At 32.7% G+C, this 21,920-nt stretch overlaps 1 protein-coding gene across 1 annotated transcript in view; it reads left to right on the top strand.

Annotated features, from left to right (window-relative positions):
- The first annotated feature begins 2,419 nt into the window (after positions 1-2,419).
- LOC143623283 (protein DETOXIFICATION 24-like) overlaps positions 2,420-21,920 on the top strand; it is a 53,438-nt gene continuing 33,937 nt past the window's right edge. The window contains exon 1 of the mRNA XM_077094232.1: positions 2,420-2,731. The gene's annotated coding sequence lies outside the window, so the exon portion shown is untranslated. The remainder of the gene's footprint in view (positions 2,732-21,920) is intronic.

Below are 21,920 nucleotides of genomic sequence, written 5' to 3'. Positions count from 1 at the left end.
AAAACCGAAAATTTAAAATGGGTTCGGGTTTTCGGGTTTGAAAATTAACGAATGTTACATTGAATTAAAACTATATTTCACTGGCATATATATTAAGAATGCAATGTTAAGTCTCGTGAATTATAAGATACATTAATTAGAGCATCGATCACATTTAACCATGGTTCTTCTGGACCAAGTACATGTCCGCCCTCTTCTTGGGGACAGTTAGGATCCATGTGTATATCTAGCGATCGCCTAATAACGAGTGTGCTTAGTGAGTCAACTTTGCTCATATAAATATGATAACATCTTCTGAATGTAATTGATTGATGAATAAATATGCAATTACACATATACTCGAACTTATGGTAGGAATTAGTTTAGTTGTGTCAAGTTATTTCGTATCAAAATTTTCTCTTAAATAGTTCGACAGATCTCGATAATGTAGGACATCATCACTGTAACGTGCAACTATATGAACTTTTAAGAGTGAAATTTTGATAGATAAAATATTAAACTCATGTCCTTCTTTATTGGTTTTACTGCTTCAGGCATTCATTTTGTAATCGTTTAGGGATACTCATGTAAACGTAATATTCAATTACATTTTCATATAATATAACATATTATCAATTTCAGCAATACTAAATACATTCACAACTGAACATTGGGATATCTGAGCTTCTTCAACAATATACAAAATTCTCAAACTTAACCTGTTATTAAAAGATATGAATGATCATCTCCTGCAAAAGAACATGAAATTTTGCATGTCGCTACACTAATTAAATAATATCCAACTGCTAATAACAAATCCCCCCATCATAATCGATCTCCAAAAGAGAATCAAATATGTTCCACAAAAAAGATGTTCGGTTATACGATCTATATACCACCACCATATTGCATCACAATGGAATCACTTATATGATCGACTATGGCCATGATACACCTATATAGAGTTCAACCCAACGCCAACTTTTAATTTCATGAGTATGTTACATTTACATATTATAACACAATGATTATGCTATGTTACATCAGGGCCGGCCATGACATATGGCATAGTGTTCGACGGCCGTAGGCCCGACTACCCGTTAGGGCCGAATTTTTTAAAAAAATTATATGTATTTTTATGAAAAAATATATGTATATTTAATGAATAAAATCAATTACATAATAGCTAACTTGGTCTAGTGGCAAATGGGTATGACTCCCAACCAAAAGGTTGTGTGTTATATTCTCATTTGAGACATGTTTAATCCTATTTTTTATACATTAGTTTTTTAAACAACCCAAATCATAACCAAAGAAGTCAATTTAAAAATTAAATTGTTTAAACTTAACAAAATACTCTTTTCACTTAAGGCCAAAAATATCAAAATATTTTTTCGTCTTCGACTCAAATTTATTTTTCAATTCTCAGAGCCGGCATGTGTTACTTATAGTACAACATGTTATATATTCAACATTTTATTAAGTTGTTAATTTTCCCCGTGAATTAAGTTAATTCAAACAGGTGGTCTTATTTATTTTTATTTGCTTATGAATCGTAATGTTTTTTTTAACACGCAAATTCTTACTCAGACTTTACACCTACACCAATATTATACGTATTTGTTCAGGTTTAAACTTAGGACATCTCTTCTAAGAGGCATATGCCTCTACCAAGTGGGCTAATCCCATGTTCACGAATATATGGGATTTAAATATATTTTCAAAGATTGTTTTTAATAAAACAATAGATAGGCTTTAAATACATGAATTTAGTTTGTCCACTTTGATTTTTTAGTTATCAACATCTTAAATCAATATATGGGCTTTAAATCATGTTAGCGAAACGTGGGGTCGTGGGCTTTAATCGAATGAACACCAGGCCTTGTGCATCAATGATTCAACATTTCAACTAAATTAAATGAGGAGATAAGGGCATGGAGCATTTAGGAGATCAATCCAGCTATCTCACATGGTTGGTCTCATCTTGCGTTGCTATGTGACGAAATATGGATCCAGCCATCTGAGACAGCCGATCCGTCGTCGCTTATATGGAACATCACTAGGAGTAATAAAATCAATCCGTCTAGATACCTAAAATTCATTTTGGTCCACTGTCAAGGACCTAAAAACCATTTTTTTTCTTAATAAACCTACTACTTCAAGAAAAAAATCATAATATTGTTCGTACGAATGACAAAACAAAACAGAGTATTTGACATTCGGTACCCGGATTGTAAAACAGAAGATGATCATTATTGAGCGATACCTCCTGATAACGTTTAAATATGAGAGATACCTGGGAGAATGTTGTAGAATCAATAGAAATCATCAACCCAGGTAACTGCCAAACAGTTATATAGGTGGAGATGTATATGTGGTTTATAACAAGACTCAATTAAAACGTTTCTTCTTCCTTCCTTTTTTTTAAACGTCCAACGACACAATTTTTAACGGTATCATGACCATTGTACATAGGAACAAAAATTGCCATTCAAATAATATATTGAAGTTTAGGTTACATCAACTTTTATGAGCGACTCACCAATCACTTTATCATCGTCAACTTGTGTCCATAAGATTCACCAAACACTATTACTTCTTCAAAACAACGAAAAATATAGTATCCAAAAGGGAGCGTGCGCAAAAGCAGCATTGTGTCCTTCACTCTCCGTGCTTCAAGAGAGCGTGCACAAACGCAACATTGTCTCCTTCACTCTCCGTGCTTCTCTGGCTTCACTTTCAGAATCTTGTTGTAAGTTTCTTCACCATTTTGTTTTTACTGTTTTAACTTTCTCCAAACGAGCACGTATTTTCAATTAGAGCCGGTGCGGAGTCGGGAAATTTTTCCTATGGGTTATGGAGTTTTCGATGTTTGATTTTTTTTTCCGTGTCGAAGTTTTCGGGTCCGAATGGCCTGGTCATTGTCATGACATAAATATATCTTTAACATTCAATAAAATACAATGTCATATTAAATAATAAGATATTACATATTATAGTTGTTCCATACGCATTTCAAGTTTTAAAGACGATATCTTCAATCGCGACTTTGAAAAAGCACTTATTTTCAGTATAACAAATACAAGAAAAATTCATATAATCAAATGATTACAGAAATTCGTCTTCACATGCTTCATTGAAGAAAAACATTTCTCAAACGATAGATCAACGATAAAGCGCCAACAATGTGCACCAAATTCAGAGGTCCGGGAAGTTGTGGCACACGATAGTGTTGTAGAGGTAGTCTGGCCGGTTACGTCCGTCTATACAGATTGCAGACTGTGGAGCGGACGGAGAGAGTGGTGCTGACTCTCACAACACATGCATGCATACATATTATATATATGAGTTGGTTTCAAATAGGAAAATTGCTTTTTTAAACCAGTACTCCCATTGGGAGAGTTTTGTTCGGTCGGTCGGACCATTTCATTTACAAATAAAAGCAAAACTCCAATAGCATGGCCAACCTGAGGATCATTAGTGGCCCCACTCCATTATCACTTTCTTTTTCCATTTTGTTTCTGGATATATCCGCTTGGAGGCTGTGCGAGTCGCATCATCGGCCGGGACACATAAGTTTCAGGGGCATAAATTTTTTATACATATTACATATATATGTTTTTTGGTGTTGAAAATGTTATTTGTTATGGTTTATGAGATAATTACATGCTCAGAATGTTTTCTGCTTATAAGAAATAGGTCAATAAAAGTTTTATCCATGTACGCTAGTGAATGAAAAATTTTCGTTAAGGCCTACGGACCTTTTTATTATGGCTCGGCCGATGTATTTAAATTCTCGGAGACGGCCCTGGATATATCATCACATGTACATATATCATTGGTTGAGTATATATTGTTATAATAAAGTTTATTATCTAAAATACACATTGATAAAAAAAATACCAAAATTCTTATTTTTTTTCTATTAGAGCGTATAATATGTACGTATTTCGATACCACCTCCATCGCTTTCGATCATGTACTTTTAATGTCTTTCAAACTTTTATTTTCGACTATGGATCGAAGTTTTTATATCAACATTGATGGTTTGAAAGATTATTTTTTTAGAACTGTTACCTAATTTATAAACACAAACACCAACAAGGCACCCACAGAAACCTCCAGGTTCCAAAAGATTATTTGAATGTTCAATATGATGAAAACTTTTATTTTTTTTAAATATATAAAGGCTGATTTTCTATTATTTTTAATACAAGAAAAAGTAATCAATATATATATTATCTAATATAAAATCGGTTTGATCTAATTGTGAATGGGAGTGAAAATTTAAGTTTTGTTTGATTGTGTATGTGAAAGAGAGAAAAATTAGATTTTTAATAAAAAGTTGTTTTGGGTTAAATTGTGAATGGAAGTAGCCTTAGGAAGGCTGAAAAGGCGTAATACAATGAAACGTGGCAAACTAGAAAAAACAAGAAGAGGGGCATTTTGGTCATACAAATTAAACCTACATGCAATAAAACCCTTTTGGTCTTTACAATCACCATCGTCACCGATCCACTGCCTACCTACCACCACCACCACCGTAAATCGCTGCTAGTCGTCATAAATCGCTATTGACCACGGCCGAAGATCCTTGTCGAGTCGGCTTTGTCATCGTCCAATCAAGCCGTCACCGACATCCTCCGTCATCATCCACCGCCATTGCTCCCGCGACCGCCGAATGTTGATGATGGTGATGACGTTGCGACAGAGATGGCTCTTTTTGCAGAAGCTTCACGACGACTATGGAATTTGAGCTACCATCAACATGAATTTGGTCAACGGTTAGGGTTGCAAAAGAAAAAAAAATCTTTTTTCTCATTGTGTTTTTCTTTCTCGTGTTTTAAAGAAAATCTTAATTGTGTTTTTCCATTAAAGTACTTGTATGTGTTTTTCAAAGTCTGTGTCTTTTAAGTTAGAGATTTGATTAGGTGTTACTTTCATTGAGTTGTGTTTTTCACTAGGAAAAGTGGAAAACACAAATTTTCTTTCATCTAAAAACAATTGTGTTTTTCCTTTAAAAAGACTACGCTTAAACACAATTATAACTGAGTTCATTGTGTTTTATTTTTCATATGTACATATCGATAGTATACTCGTTTTAAAGATAGAAACTGCTCGCTTTTATGATGAATTTTTTTTTTAAAATAACGTTGTATGAAATAATTATTAACGTTTAAATAAAACGGGGGAAATGGATGAGAGAAAAACCTTTTCCTTGCATGGACTAGAATATCCTTAAAACCCCACCATTCTCTTTCGCTTTTAGAATAATTCCCCCAATTAATCCTAGCCATCCATTTTTAAATCTAATAGCTACAAAGTCTTCTTAAATTTCTTAGAAAAAACTAATTTCCTATTATAACTTAACCCTTATAGATATAATCTAAATAATTTTTAATGGGTTTGTAGAGGTATGTTTTTTAGAAAACTTTGAAATCCAATGCAGCGATAATATGACGGTTTGTGGAGGTCCAATATTGTTAGTGCTCTTAGGTGTAAATTGTTGACCAGTAATATTATGGAAATCTATACATCAGTAAATCAACTAGTAAATCAAATGATGCTGAAATATTGTTTGAAAGATCAACTGAAAATCAGGGTTTTCCGGGTGGTCACAAGGCTTTGTTTTTTTTTTCTTTTTTATTTAAAATTATTCTGTTAATTATTAGTATAAATAGTTTGCACATGCACCTTGTTGACTTGTTCGAATAAATTTAGGCATTCATGTATAAATATAAAACTAATGATATATAGAGCCCGCTCATTACAACGGAGATGTAATGGAGATCAAGTAGGTATGGGTTCGGCTAGTTATGGTACTGGAATTTGGTAGAGCAATGTTTATATTCGGTATGTATACTTTACGATACAATTAATAAAAAAAATTATATAACAATTTCATACAAAATAAATTAAACAAAATTACATAATTTATTTTTTTAAGTGAAAATGGATCAAAGATAATCATGATAAACTCTAAATGCACACAAAAACAAGTTACAATTTAATAAGAAACTGATAACATTACTTGTGGGTGGAGAACGCATAGCTCGTTGAAGTCCATGGCACCGCAAATTTAAGAATCCTAGATTACTAGACCCCTTTTATCCGAAGCTAACTGCATAAGAGAAAATTACGATTTGCCTCCCTGGAAAATATCGATGGGAGATGGATTGACCACTGAAAAAGAATTTGCGCATGATGTAAGAATGTGTTTTTTATAATGATCAGAATGCTCCCTCCAGTGTTTATTATGATCAGAATGCTCCCTGCAGTGTTAATAATTGATTAAATGACCATTATACCCTTCATCTTTATCTTCATCATCAACATTCAAACACATCAAGAACCCTAACACAAACACAAACCCAAAATATCAAGAACATCATCTCTGTCTAATTATACAAACACATAAATTAGCATCATCATTCAAACACAAACTCATATCTTCATCTTCATCTTCTTCACCCGTAACCCATCACCACCGCCATCACCGCCGTTCCTTCGCCACCGTAGCTGGAAAATCACGAACACGTTGCCGAAAATCAACATACCCACTACTCATATCTTCATCTTCATCACCACCACCCATCTTATTCACCCGTAACCCGTCTCCGCCGTCGTTTCGTCATCACCGTAGCTTCTAAGTTGTACCCGTCGCCATCGCCGTAGCTTCTAATACCTTAGATCTATGCTTTTATGTAATTCTTGTATAAAACCCATGTGGTTAGGGGTTTAAATCTGGATGAAGATGATAAATATGTTGGTTGATGTTTGTTTGAGTTTGGGTTTGGTGGTGGAGTTCATTTTTCGGTGGACGGCGGCAGCGGTGGCAGCGGAGGAGGATGAGAGTTTTGAAGGTTATGAGATGATGATGATGATGATGATGATGATATGGAGTTCATATATCTTAATATTCTTCTTCTTATTGTTATTATTATTACATATTATTGTTATTAATATTAGAGAAAAACTATTATTAACAGATATTATTATTATTATTTATCAAATTACTAAAGTGCCTTTGAACCAAACGGTCAACTAACAATCAACTAACGGTCAACAAAAAACAGAGGCTCAATACGCGCAACCATGGCCCATGTGATCATTATTAAAAACACATTGTTACATCATGCGCAAATTCTTTTTCAGTGGTCAATCTATCTCGCGAAGATATTTTTCAGGGAGGCAAATCTTAATTTTCTCATTGCATAAAGTATAAAATATGTGTTAATAATGCAAAAGCAAATCCAAAAATATGGTCACACTTTCAATGAGACCACTACCATCATTGTTATAAACAATTACTGCTTTGAACATTGTAGAACGTGTTCTTTTAACTTTATCCTCAAAATTACATGATGTAACCATTTACAAAACAGTGTGGCGTTTCGAGTTGTACTCAAATTCTGAACAAGCTAAATAAGAAACCTGAATAAACATGAGCTTCAATTTTATAACTACAATGAAATACAAGAGAATTGAAAAACAGTTAATAGAATAAAAAGAAAGTCACCAAAACGTTATCAAAAGATATAGTGACATTATTCCCATCAAACCAACAATCTTCCCAAAAGCCATCACCATCAAACTGAAAAAGTCGCAAGACATCCGACAATTTAGCATCATCTTCAAAATCATGCGATTGCGATCAATATCTTGTTGCCCTTGATGGCAGTGACCGACTCTATCACACCCCCATGCATGTAGATGCATATAGGTAATAGCACTTGCTACTATATTAACAAATCTAGGTTAGTTACTCGTGCTACAGAAGAGTGGAAGATATAAAAAATGTCATATACATGTATATGCTATATATTTTATTAAATTGTAATTTTCTTATTTTAATAACGAATAATGTTACATTAATTATAGGGAAACATTGGTGTTTTATTAAAAAAATCTTGCATTTAGTGTTACATAACAATAAATTAAAGTTCAAAGATTTACTTACATGCTTCCAATGAACATACTATTAATCATTTTTTTGAGATGTTCTTCCTGCATAAGGAAATAAGATGATTAGAACATATTTCCCTATTATACAATAACAATGTCGTGATATTATCCTCAATCAAAGGAAATAGTGCAAATTAGACGTGCACAAATCGGGTTCAACTTGAAAACCCGAACCGGTTCGGAACCGGTTTTTTTTTACACCGAGTAGAAAATGACACCGGTTCCAGTCAGGAACCGGTTCGGTTCCCGACCCGAACCGATGCCCAGAAATGCAAACTTTTAGGAACCGGGTAGGGTTGGAACCGGGACCGGTTATTACGTAAAAACTGGTTCCACCGATTTTTTTTGAAATTCAAAAATTATAGCCGTTAGAAACCGGTTCCAACGGCTATATAGCCGTTTTTGACCGTTGGAACCGGTTTTTTTTACTATAATTAGGTTATTTTCATTCTATAAATAGCAAGGTATGGGGTGTACTTGTTAAACCACTTTCAAAAATATAAAACACACTTCAAAACACAATTAAGCTTAAACCGGCAACAAATGGCAACTAATGACGACGTTGTTATGGTGATCGAAACAACAAGATGCCCCGATGTTTGGGTTCATTACGATTTGTGTCTAATGACCGACTCACATGAGATGGCACGTTGCAAATATTGCTCGAAGTTTCTTAAAGCAGGGTCCAACTCGACATTACGAAAACATACGAATAAGTATTGTCGAGAGAAAAGAAGTTTGGATGCTAAAAAAGTGGAAGTGGGAGAATCGTCCGGCTCTACAACCCAAAAATAAGTATTCCCGAATTAAAACGACGGACTTTGTTTTTTAAGTTTTAGTTGTTATGTTTTAATAATGTTTGTAATAGTTATTGTTTAAATAAATAAAATGTTCGTCGTTATTAAGAAAGTAACAAAAAATTAATCATGAGTAACAAAAGTAATTATAATTAAACAAATCAAAACTAAATATTAGTTGAACAAGTTACAAATAATTTTACAAAAACAAATAAAAAACACAAATTACAACTCTTCTTCGTCTTCATTCTCGTCTTCGTTATCGGAAGAAACCCCGTCCTCCGCCTCCTCATCATGAATATGACGCTCTATTGGTATTTCGTCTTCAAAGTTCGCCTTGTGTTGTACACGATCCACCGCATCCAAATGGTCCTTTAGGCAAATGCAAACCTCTAGAGACTCGGGAGTTAATTTTGTTCTTCGCATAGATAACACCCTCCCACTAAGAAAAAAGCTTATAAACATATTAACAATGTCCCTTTCTCTTGACTATTCCAACAATATCCCATCAAACTCACTACACAAAACCAAAATAATAAAAAAGAAATTGACACTCTCTTAGCCTAGACATAATCATTTGGTAATTGTTCAAAAGTGGTTTTAACCAATACATACAACATCTTGGAATGCGTGGTTTTAACCAATACATACAACATCTTGGAATGCATTGGTAAGAGTCAGTCATCAAATCCTACAAATGTGTTTCGTCAATTACCCACATGTACCTGCAAGTAATAAACCATTCATATCTTCAACGAGCGATTAAATATCAAAAACAAAGACATGCAATTATTCAAATAAAACATAAATCAAAACACAGTTAGGTACTTAAAGGTAAACGGGTTTCACATGCTATCTCCTTTTGTAATCTTATTGAAGTCTTTATTGGCAAACCGTTAGATATCATAATCATAGTAAAAATCATGTTCAATTCTAATACCTTGCGTCAAATTCCAAGCATTAAATTTAATAAAAAAACGCACAACATTAACTAATTGAGAAATCTATAGTATAAAAATTCACCGATATGAGATATAAATGCAACAAGTAACATTCTATTGACAATACAATAACAAAATTAACATACATATTAAGTTGTTTTACAAGAACATAGTTATAGTATGCTTCAATTTGTTGTAGTTTCAAAAAAATCATCTTTAACTCACATAACTAAACATAACACCACAACATTAGATAACCAGTGTGAATAATGAAAGAATTATTGATGTTTTATATTGTTGAAATCATGTTGAATTATCTTTGGAACTAAATTATAATAAAATATATTTACTAAAAATATATAATTATAAAATTGAATTCTCTCCAAATAACTGAAAAGGAATAACAATGTGCGCTTTAAAAGTTTATAAAAGTATTGACCGAGCTATATATGGTAAACCAACATTTTCAGCTAACTTTTTAATAAATATATTAATACGTAAGATGGTAATTTTTCATTTTTTCTAAATAGTAAAGAATGCAAGCTTAATGTATGTGAATAATGCAAGCTCAATGTATCGCTTAAATAGTAGTTACATACGACATTATTTTTGTTAAAGTTTGTAGAAATAGAAATGAGAATAAATGAAACATTTTTATATGTTCAATGCTATATGCATAAATTAAGGAACAGTTAAAAATATATAAGTTTTATTTTAAACATTAAATTTGGCATAGTTATAACATTTTAATATAATTTTGATTTCAAATTTAAATATTCACAATGAAATAGAAGTATTTGGATTTTTCTAAAAATGTCTATGTAATATGCTTAAATTTATAGTGCGAGATTTTTAACTTAAATTTGAATCAAATTTTTTGTATTAAATAATATTAAATCATAAGTATGCTATTATATGTATAATTATGCTTAAATTAAGGACCGATTTAATATATTGTGGTTCTATGTATGCATAAATTATGGAAGGCGATCGGTTTTAATTTATAGTGACAATATAATAAATAGATTTTAATATAATATTGAATTCAAATTCAAATAACTATTATCTAATGATGTAACGGTATTTTAATGGAATTTTAATAAAAATATGGAACGTATTTTAATGGAAAGTATTTTAAGAACCCATAAAAATATAGAGGTTTTATTTAAGCATGTATTTTCAAATAATTAAAATATTTTAATATAATCTTGAATTCAAATTCAAATCACGTTATGTAACCATTAATTGTTATTTAATCGAAAATTTATTAAAAATCTAGAAAGTATTTTCAGATTGAAAAACTTTTAATACGATATTTTTAACATCAATTTGTTACGACTTTTTGTGTTAAATAATATTAAGTCACAATTATCATATAATATGCATAATTATGCTCAAACTTAGCACCAGTTAATTGTAATGAATAGTTATGCATTAATTTTGAAACGATTATGGGTGTTTATATTATAAATAAATTTTGACATTTAGTCATAATTAAAAAATGATCAAATATAAAAAATGAAAAACTTGTTGAGATTGGAGAGTATAAAAATCTTTAATAGTTTTTTTGTAATATTGGTCGACTTCTGTTTTTAAAACGGGTTTAAATATATTATGAATATTAACCATAAATTAAGGGTATTATATAAAAACCGAAATAAATAAATGCACTTTTTATTATAAAGGAATTTTAATTTAAATATTGTTTTAGTTACATTCAATGACTTTTTAATCAGATATTATTAATCGAATTTGACCAACAAAGTTGTATTTTGGAAATGTTTTTTTATTTTTGAAACATTAAGCATAAATTAAGGGTAAATTTTAATATTTCTATTTTTAAATAGAAGTCGGTAATAAAATGAAAATTAAGTAATGCAAAAAGAAAATAACAAAACTGATAAAAATTAGAAGATAAAATTCACCCATGTTAACGGTCAAAATAAATATTGATCATATAAAAATGATTTAAATTACATGAACTGTTTAACATACATAAATACATAACTAATAGTAACTTAACATCCATATAAGAACAAAAATAAAGCTATTTCAGTGTGCAACAAATAATCCTTCCAGAAATTAGCTATGCTACCAAGTTAGGCCGCCATAAGCTGAAATGATTAAAAATTAAGTTAATGTTACATAATATATTATTTCGGCTAAATTAAAAAAAAATAAAAACGTATATTTTGGTTTATTAAGAGTTAACAATGGATGTAACCGGAATCTTGTATTTTGATGTAAAACCTAAATAGATTATACAAAAATCATATTACAACTAAAACAATACAAACAAGAAACGGCAAAAAAAAAATGAAATGACAAGGACATGTAAATGAATAATATTGAGAATCGACCGTTACCAGAAATATGGAAGAGACGGTCGGCATGTCCATTGAATCTTGGATTTTGATGTATAACCTAAATAGATTATATGCAAATCATATTAAAATTAAAAACAATATAAACGACAAAGAAAATGAAACGACAATGACAATAATGAATAATATATGAGAATCGACCATTACCATAAATATGGAAGAGGTCGTCGGCGGAGATGGGTAATCTGAGAGAGAGAGATAGAGAGAGAGAGAGAGAAATAAAAATGATTATTATGGTTTGTAATGTTAAGGTTTATTTGATATGAATCGGGTGATTTGGCATTAATAGGAAAGACAACATGTGACTTGACATTTAGTTGGCATCAAGGTGGACACCCTAGAATGATGTCATGTAGAAATTCTTGCATGCTTTAATAGTTTAGTAATATAAGATGCTATTTGTAAAGCCCGGTCCCGGTGCCCTACTTTGGCGTTGGATTTACTCATAAACACGGTTCTAAATATCAGAGTTAATTAAAAACTTTTCACATAATAGAAAACTTCAAACATATATTACATAATCATTCAAATCTTTACAAAATACACAACTTGTATCTTGAAACATAAGTTAAAAGTCATTTTAAAACATCACAACATTCTTCTTAAGATGTCACTATCTTCAGTCCTATGCCATGTGTCTTCATTCAAACGAGCTGTCTTAGCCTATTCACCTGCGTGCATACTAAAAGTCAGCGTAGCTGAGTGAGTTCTAGTTAATCGTGCAACATACAATACATTCACATACTCATATATATACGTATCCGAAGATACATATTACATGCTTAACCTGTCTACCTTTCTTTCATACATGTATACTTACTTTCTTCCTTTCTTTCATACTTTCATTCTTTTAGCCTATACATTACATACATAACTATCTATTCGTTTTAAAGAGCATTTCACCCTATAACCTTTGCATATATTATTAGGGTCTGCAACCCTGTAACCTTTGCAGATATTTTTAGGGTCTGCAACCCTTTAACCTTCGCAGATATTATCAGGGTCTGCAACCCGATAACCTTCACATATATTATTAGGGTTTGCAACCCTTTAACCTTCGCATATATTATTAGGGTCTGCAATCCTTTAGGCATACAACCATACAACCATACATTATCTTCTTTATATTTATATTTATGTACTTTCACATATACACTTACTCATTTTTATAACATTCATATATCGTTCATACATCATTCATAAAACAATCACATATCATACACTTACCACTTAAGGTAAATGTACTAACTAATCACATCGAGTATGCACACAACCCTGAAAACATAACAAGGAAATGGGGCTAGAAACTCACCTGGTCTTGTTCTTCTATAAGTTAATGGTAACACTCTTCCTTAGCTGGAACGACTAACGTGTAATAAGTTTCAGTGATAATTAACTAACTCTAACTTTATCATATTTATATGTTAGTGAAACCCCTAGCTACAAGGACTGGAGCAGTGTTCCTCGCATCGGGGTCTAGGGGCAGCAGACCCTAGCAGGTCTAAGGGGTATATCCCTTAGCTGGGGTCGAGCTGCTAGGTCAGCTTGGAAAAATTTCAACCGAGAAACCTAAGTATGAACTAATCTAATCGAATTCTGACGAATGATAGTTCTAATCGAATGACAATTTCTAATCGAATGGAAATTTCTAATCAAACGGCTGTTCTAATCGAATGGCCATTCGATTCGATTACGTTTTTCATAGTTTCGATTTGATTACATTTCCACATATTCGATTCGATTACATTTCCACGGATTCGATTCGATTACTTTTCCACAGATTCGAATCGATTACTTTTCAACAGGATTCGATTACAACATCCATTTGAATCAATTACGCTTCCCTTTGTTAACACTTTTCTATTCGAATACTTTCCTATTCGATTAGATAACTTTGCTGAATCAATTTCTTAAGAATTTGATTCATATGTTTCCATTCGTATCACTTCCTATTCGAATACCTTTTTATTCGAATACATTTCATTGTTGCTAGTTGTTTCCTTTTGCTAAACCATTGTAGCATAGTAACATCATTATTATTATTATTTCATATTTTATCATCCGTTATCATATCTACCATTATTTCATCTTTTAACCATTCCCATTTCTACCCTCGACCAAGATCTAGCTTGTTTTGCAATAAAGTTTAAACGTTTATTGATTTCAAAACCCGATCTCGCTAGATCTTAATTAACAAGTTGAATAAGTCCATTTTTAACATTAAATTTACATTTTTAATGCATAAACATGCCCGATTTGCCTTCGTATCAACCCTTAGGGCAAACAAACTTTATAAATGAAATCTTTAAGCTAAAACGTACCTTTTAGGTTCACTTCGAGCTACGGGTTAGCTTCAATACATGACCCAGACTAGTTTCTTGATTGAATAATCAAAGATCTTACACGAATTCTTTTTTTTTTTGGATTCGGATATAAGCCGTAAGGTTAGAGGAGTGTTTGTGTGTGTTTTTGAGTGTGTAGGGAGGCTCGAGAATAAGAATGAGGGTTTTAAGTTTTAGAGAGGTTTAATGGGTTTATATACCCTTAAGCCCACGAACTTAAGGTCCATCACCATCCCTTATTCCATCTTCTATTAACAAAGCCCACACTCTATTATTTATTTAACTTAACTAAATAATAACACACTCTTAACTAACAAAAATTCCTTTTTATTTATTTATCAAATAGGATGTTACACTATTCAAGGTAAGAATAAGAGAGGTATAGAAAATTATGTCTTTACAATGATATCTAGCACTCCAGCATGGCAAATAGTTATAAAAAAACAATCCATAATATATAATATGACTTCAGAGAAAGTCATAGATGGCAATAGTCAACCGAACATGTTGCATAAAAGCCATAGAGGCTCTAGCTCTTATAAGTCACGAGCTTAGCACGTGCCTAGTCGGGTTCGACTTATTTGCACCACTACTTCATCCACCATTCTTCATTTATACAAACAAAATAAGCGGTTCAGTTTTTAAAGACTGGAATTGATTGCTAATGAACAATCTAAAGATCAATACACAATAAGAAAATGAAACCCTAAAATTGATTACATAAAAGTTGGTGTGTTATACCATTATAAAATCCGCATAAAATGGAACACAATAAAAACGAAGAAAAAAGAAAAGAATAAAAACTACAAGAAAATATAGACATAAAAAAATAGAAACAACATAAAATAAAAACATTAGCAAAATACTAAAGAAAAATTGTAAACACATTTATACCTAATGGTTTGTAGTTAAACATAAAAAAAATCCTCAGATGATACTTGAAAATTAGTGGATCCTATTTCCTAAAGTGTTTTATTCATAAATAGAATAACTAAAATCATAATATTGTTTTTGTAAGCAAATCTAATGCATTCGATCTTAAAATATTGACAAAAAGTGTTTGTAGCTCAACCTGACCGGTAAAGGTGTAAACGAGTCAAGATGAGCCCAAGCTCATTTGACTTACAAAAGATTGCAATCGTCAGTTAAATATTTGTATCATAATTTATAGAGTTAAGTGTCATTTTAGTACAAGTGGTTTATCCAAATTCACAACTTTAATACCATTTTTGAATTCATTGCAAATGACCACTTCACCTTTCTAAAATTTTCCATTTTATTACTTTTTGCTGACCTGTCTATTTTGTCCGTTAAGTTAGGGTTAAATTGATTATTTTGTTTATTTTATATATTTTCTCTTTTGAGTTAGGTGTGACTTTCTTACCTGTGGTTTGTTCAATTATACAACATTAGTATCTTTTTTTAAATTTTTTACTATATAAGATAATTGGATTAGTTTTGGATAAGAGGCAAACCAAAAGAGATATTATATAATAGAAAGGTCCTATCTAACCCTAATAAACAAATCACCCACCAACCATTATTCATCTTCAAGTTCAATGAATTACGATATGGTGCTTTTCCATGTTCTTTAACCATCGTTGGAATATATTGGACATCACTTAACACCAATCGACATTTCTTTTGTTGTGGTAGAAAGTATTAAGAATGAAATATTTTGTACGTATTTCACTCTCCTTGATTCACTTTCACTCAAAGATCCCTAAATATTTCCAGCCGATCATTTTGATTCACTTTTATTACTTTCCTTTCCTTAGTGCATGATTTGCCTATTTAGGCTTGTTTTTTCTTGTAAACATGTATCAAAAAAATATGCAAAGTTTTTAATCAAAAACCTTTATGTTATCAGAGCAATGTTATTGATGCTTGAGACATTCTGTTCTTGATGAAACCTTAAAAAAACCCAAAAACAAACCAAACTATGTCTTGTTACCAGTAAAAAAAAAGAACAAAGAGGCGAGATTCATCAAACAACCATATACACCACCATGGTAGGCGACGACCAGAATTAAACCAAACCCAGTTGCTGTGTTACCGACAACCAAAACCGATCCCAAGTCAACCAAAACCAAAATCAGTCAAATCTTATTCCGGGATTAAGCGGTGAACAATACAAGCAGTTTATCAACATGTTCACCGTGAGATAACCCAACTAATGGTGAATATGGGAGGTAGATTGGACGATGATGGCAACTCAGTAATTGACTCGGATATACCGAGTATATAACTCACATTCTCAATATGTTCCACGGTAGTATCAAAGCAACACTTGAACTGCCTGTTACAATTCTAACGGTGATTCGATACTCGTTACAGGGAAAGGATCATGCACCTTACCAAATGTAACTGAAGTCCAGTATGTCCTATACATTCCTGAATTTACGTGCAACTTATTATCGGTCAGTTGACTAACTTGAGATCTCCACTGTGAGAAAACTGATCGAAACGGGTAAACGCCAACACGGTCTATACCAGATGAAGATGAAGGGACAAGAAAGAAAGGCTATCTCGGCTTCGGTGGAAATATGGCATAAAAGACTCGGTCATGCTTCTAGCGGTAAACTTTCTCGCTTTGACTTTGTCAAGAATGCTTCCTTTAGAAGTTAGAACTGTTGATTGTGAGTCGTGTGCTAAAGCCAAGCACACCTGGTTGCCTTTTCTTACAAGTTCTATCAGAAGAAAAGAATTTTCAAACTGTTGCGTTGTGATCTTTGGGGAAGGTTTAGAACCCGCTCACTTTCAAAGGCAAACTATTTTTTAATGATCGTGGATGACTATAGTCGATCCGTTTGGGGTTTTTTACTAAAGCACAAATTTGATGCGGGTGGCCATATAATAACTTTTTTTTCACAAAATGGTCAAACGCAATTCGGAAAATATATTAAAAAAATCCGTGTGACAACAAGGGAGAGTTTGTCTCGCACCAAATGCATAACTTTTATGCCGAAGAGGGCATAATTCTCAAGACCACATGCCCACACACACCATAACAGAATGGTGTTGTGGAACACAAGCATAGATATTTGCTCGAGAATGCATGACCCCTTAGATTTGAGGCGAATCTTCCAAAGAAGCTTTTGACAGCCGCCTACATAATCAATCGTCTCCCATCGAAAGCCATTGACAACAAAACCCCATTTGAAATTTCATATGAAGAAAAACTTGATTATGAACATATGAAGATTTTTGGTTGACTTGCTTACTTTCGGGATACCGACACTAGGGAAGACAAACTCGAATGGAGAGGGAAGCCCGAAGTATTTTTGGGTTATCCACTTGAACAAAAGGGTACAAAATAACTTGAACAAAAGGGTACAAAATATATGACATTACCAATGACAAAATAGTGGTGTCAAGAGATGTGAAATTTGTCGAAAAGGCCCTTCCTTTCAAGAGCATGGACTACATTGACAATGAAGAAAATGAAAAGTTTTTTGATTTTCCTCCTTTGTATTAGAAGGAAATGGATGAAGTCAATAAGAAGTTTATGACCAAAATACAAACATAGGTGGGGCATATAAAACAAATTAACAATCATTGGGCGTGGATGATGCCACCCAAGTTGAAAGTACAAATGGATATTTTTCCTCAACCAGAAATGCCAAGTGACTTGTTTGTGAAGCCCAAAATCAAAATTATGAAAATATTCCACAAGGCAGGGAGAAACGGAATAGAGCTAGACCCGCACACCTCAAAGATTATGATGTGGAGCTTCCCCCATCCATGCGCCCACTGTCTCCAGTCCAGAATCCTCAACGGTATGTCCCATAGCTAACTTTGTTTCTTATGAAAATTTCTCAATACCACATAATGCCTTCCTTGCGTCCATCACCACAAATGATGAGCCAAAAAGTTTCAAACAAGCCCTACAGGTCCAACATTGGAGGTATTCCATGCAAAGTGAGATAAAGGCTCTTGAAGAAAATGGAACTTGGACCATAGAAGATCTTCCTAGCGGGAAACGAGTCATAGACTCCAAGTGGGTATATAAAACGAAATTTAAACCCAATGGTGAAGTCGAGAGGTACAATGCACGAATCGTTGCCAAATGATAATACACAAATGGAAGGTGTTGATTACCACGACACGTTTGCACCAGTGGCGAAGTTGGTAATTGTAAGGAGTCTCATTGCCATCGCCTTAAAAAGGATTGGAGAATTCATCAACTTGACGTGAATAACGCATTCTTGCACGATCTTGCATGAAGAGGTATACATGCGAATACCACAGGGCTATGACAAAGGGGGAGGAACAAAGATATGCAGATTAAGGAAGTCACTATATGGGTTGAAACATGCCTCGAGAAATTGGTATAAAGAATTTACATCGACCCTCTTACAACTTAATTATAAACAATCTGATGACCACTCGCTTTCCATCTATAAATAAGAGAAAATTTTTGTCACCACCCTCATATATGTAAACGACGTCATTAATTATGACAAGAAACAATGAAGACAAAATCAAAGAAACAAAGAATAAAAGATCTCAGGCCATTAGAATATTTTCTCGTAATAAAAGTTGATTGATTTAAAGATGGGATAGTGCTAAGTCAACGTAAATATACCCTTGACATCCTAGAGGACAGTGGAATGGTAGGATGTCGACTGTGTACCTTCCTTATGGAACGGAACATGAAGCTTGATAAAGGAGATGAGGATGTTCGTGTCGATGCTAGTAAGTACCGAAGATTGGTTGGACGATTACTCTATCTCCAAGCCACTAGACCAGATCTTGCCTACTTGGTAAATGTTATAAGCCGGTTCGTGTCAGACCCTCTACAGAGACACATGGATGTTTCCATGGGAGTCCTTCGCTACCTAAAGACAACACCCTGGGTGGCGTATTTTTTTCCCCGAAAAAAGGTGGTACAGATTTGGTAGCATACTGTGATCCGGATTGGATGGGCTGCTCGTTTACACGAAGTTCAAGGACTGGATACGTTCTATTTTTAGGGGGAGCTCCCATTTCATGGAAATAAAAGAGGCAGTCAGTCATTTCTCGCTCCTCATTTGAAGTCGAATACCACGCAATGGCCAACACTACTAGTGAAATTATGTGGATGCATTGGTTGTTAGAGGGACTAGAAACAAAACAACGTGACTCTACACCACTCAACTATGACAACAATGCAGCTCGGCATATCGCAAATAACCCATTCTTCCACGAATGAACAAAGCACGTAGAAATGGACTGCTATTTTGTCAAGGAACGAGTCGAATCACATTATGTTAACACGAAGGCACAAATAGTTGATCTTCTCACAAAGGCTTTGGGGTCCAAACAACTCAAGCTTCTGGCGGTCAAGATGGGCATGCAAAATCTGCACACTCTACCTTGAGGAGGAGTATTAAGAATTCATTACTTTGTGCATATTTCACTCTCCTTGATTCACTCCCAATCAAATATCCATGCATATTTCCAGCCGATCATTTTGATTCACTTTTGTTACTTCCCTTTCCTTAGTGTATGTAATACGTATTTAGGCTTGTTTTTTCTTGTAAACATGTATAAAAAATATTCAAAGCTTTTAATTAAAAACCTTGGTATGTTATACTATCTTTAATCGACGTTGGTCCCCAATTTCTAACTATTGATGTTATACTGAATGATGCGAATATGTAGTATTGTTATTTGACTTGATCCTCTGATGTGTAAAGCTACTTTTATTAAACCCACCCATACTTTTGAACAAAATTAACGCACATGAAGAAAATGCAAGATCAATGCCTAAGATGAGCTTAGCTCATGAAGCTACGGGAAGAAAATTGGTAATCAAGAACAAAGTCCTAAAAATTATGTTATGTATTTCATGGTTGTTTTCATCTTTTACATGGAAGGCAAAAGAGGTGTACAAGCCGCAACCTCGGCCGAGCCACTTTTTTGTCGGGGCACAAATTTCTTTATATCTATATTTTAAAAAATAAATCTAATGTAATATAATTGATTTTGATCATTTAAAAATTAGTGGCCAAAAATTTTTTTTATTCATAATCCATTTGGTAAATTTTAGGTTATTGGGCTCAACCCATTGAACCAAAGTCAATAAATAAAAAAAAGTAATTTTGACACTTTTAAAAAAGACCGATTAAAAGTCCAGTGGCTTCTATGCTTAGTCTGGTTATTCCTCCTTCAAATTCCAACCACGCATAGTAGGAATCCTTCTTGGCTTCTTTAGTCCACCGTCCAAAACACTCAGGCAACAGTCCACCACCGGCCACACAAATGTATTGGATAATTAAGTTTAACTATTCGAAATTTAATTATTAATTGAGTTAATACTTACAATATTATAACTATTTGTCATTTAGTCTATTTTTCTTTATTGATATGCTGATATATATTCTTTATATATATATATATATATATATATATATATATATATATATATATATATTCTTTATTAGTTTTAGGGATTTATGTCAATTGTGAAAAAACTATTAGTCTATTTATATGGATATATTGACATATTATATTTTATTTTTAGGCTTTTAGCGATCAATTAATCAATTATGCATCCTAAACAACTATTTGGTGCTGAAAACCGTAAAAAGACAAAATGAGATGATGCAATGAAAGAGTCTCAAGCTGGTGCTATTATTATATTATGTTTTATTACTAAATTTTTGCTATTTTTATTGTTATAACGTTTATGTCGTTTAAAAGTTTTAGCTTATATGTCGTATATTTCGTTACTCGTTACGGGCTATGAGCCTTTCTATTTCGGCTCGACCGAGGGATATAAATTCTCGGAGTATTTTATTGACTTTTTAATTGTAATATGTAAAGTCTCTTTTGGTTTGTCTATTTACCCATAACTAATTCAAGTATCCAGTTGCAATGAATTCAAAAAAATTAATATAGCCGTCCAATTGAAAAAGGCCACGGGTATGAAAATAGCACTTGGCTCAAAAGAGAAAATATATAAAATAAACAAGTTATCAGTTTGCATTTGACTTAATGGACAAAATAGTCAGGAATAAAAAAAAGTATTAAAATTGTAAGTTTTAAATAAAACGAAGTAGTCATTATAGTAAATTCAAAAACGCTACTAAAATGACACTTAACTCTAATTTATATATACTAACTATTAATGTTGAAATATATACTATTTGATTTTGATAAGTGGATCCTGGAGTCATTTATTAAATGATCATATTTTTAGCCTCAGTCTCCTTAAGCTGGATCGAAAAGCAAGCCAATCTCAAGCAGTTCATGAGCGGCTTGACATATTGATTAGTTCTTCACATTAGTAATGAAAAACATGAATAATATGATAAACCTATAACTAAAGCATACATTTTACAACACAGAGAGTAGCCACGACTAATGAGAATGAATTAGGCGACATGATTGTCAAATTTTTCGAGTTTCTCTTTAGGATTCATGTTAATGATGGAGATTAGGTTTCTTGAGAAAACCAAATATATGGGGAGAGAGAGAGGAAAATTGCATGTTGTAGGTTCCCAGCCGGATCTTCACAGGAGTATC

The sequence above is a fragment of the Bidens hawaiensis genome, unplaced genomic scaffold, assembly GCF_021521415.1.
Source record: "Bidens hawaiensis isolate Kalapana, Puna unplaced genomic scaffold, B.hawaiensis_p1.1 tig00003356_1, whole genome shotgun sequence".
Classification (NCBI taxonomy): Eukaryota; Viridiplantae; Streptophyta; class Magnoliopsida; order Asterales; family Asteraceae; genus Bidens; species Bidens hawaiensis.
Note: the sequence above shows the minus strand (reverse complement) of the source record. Positions and strands in the feature narration are given on the sequence as shown.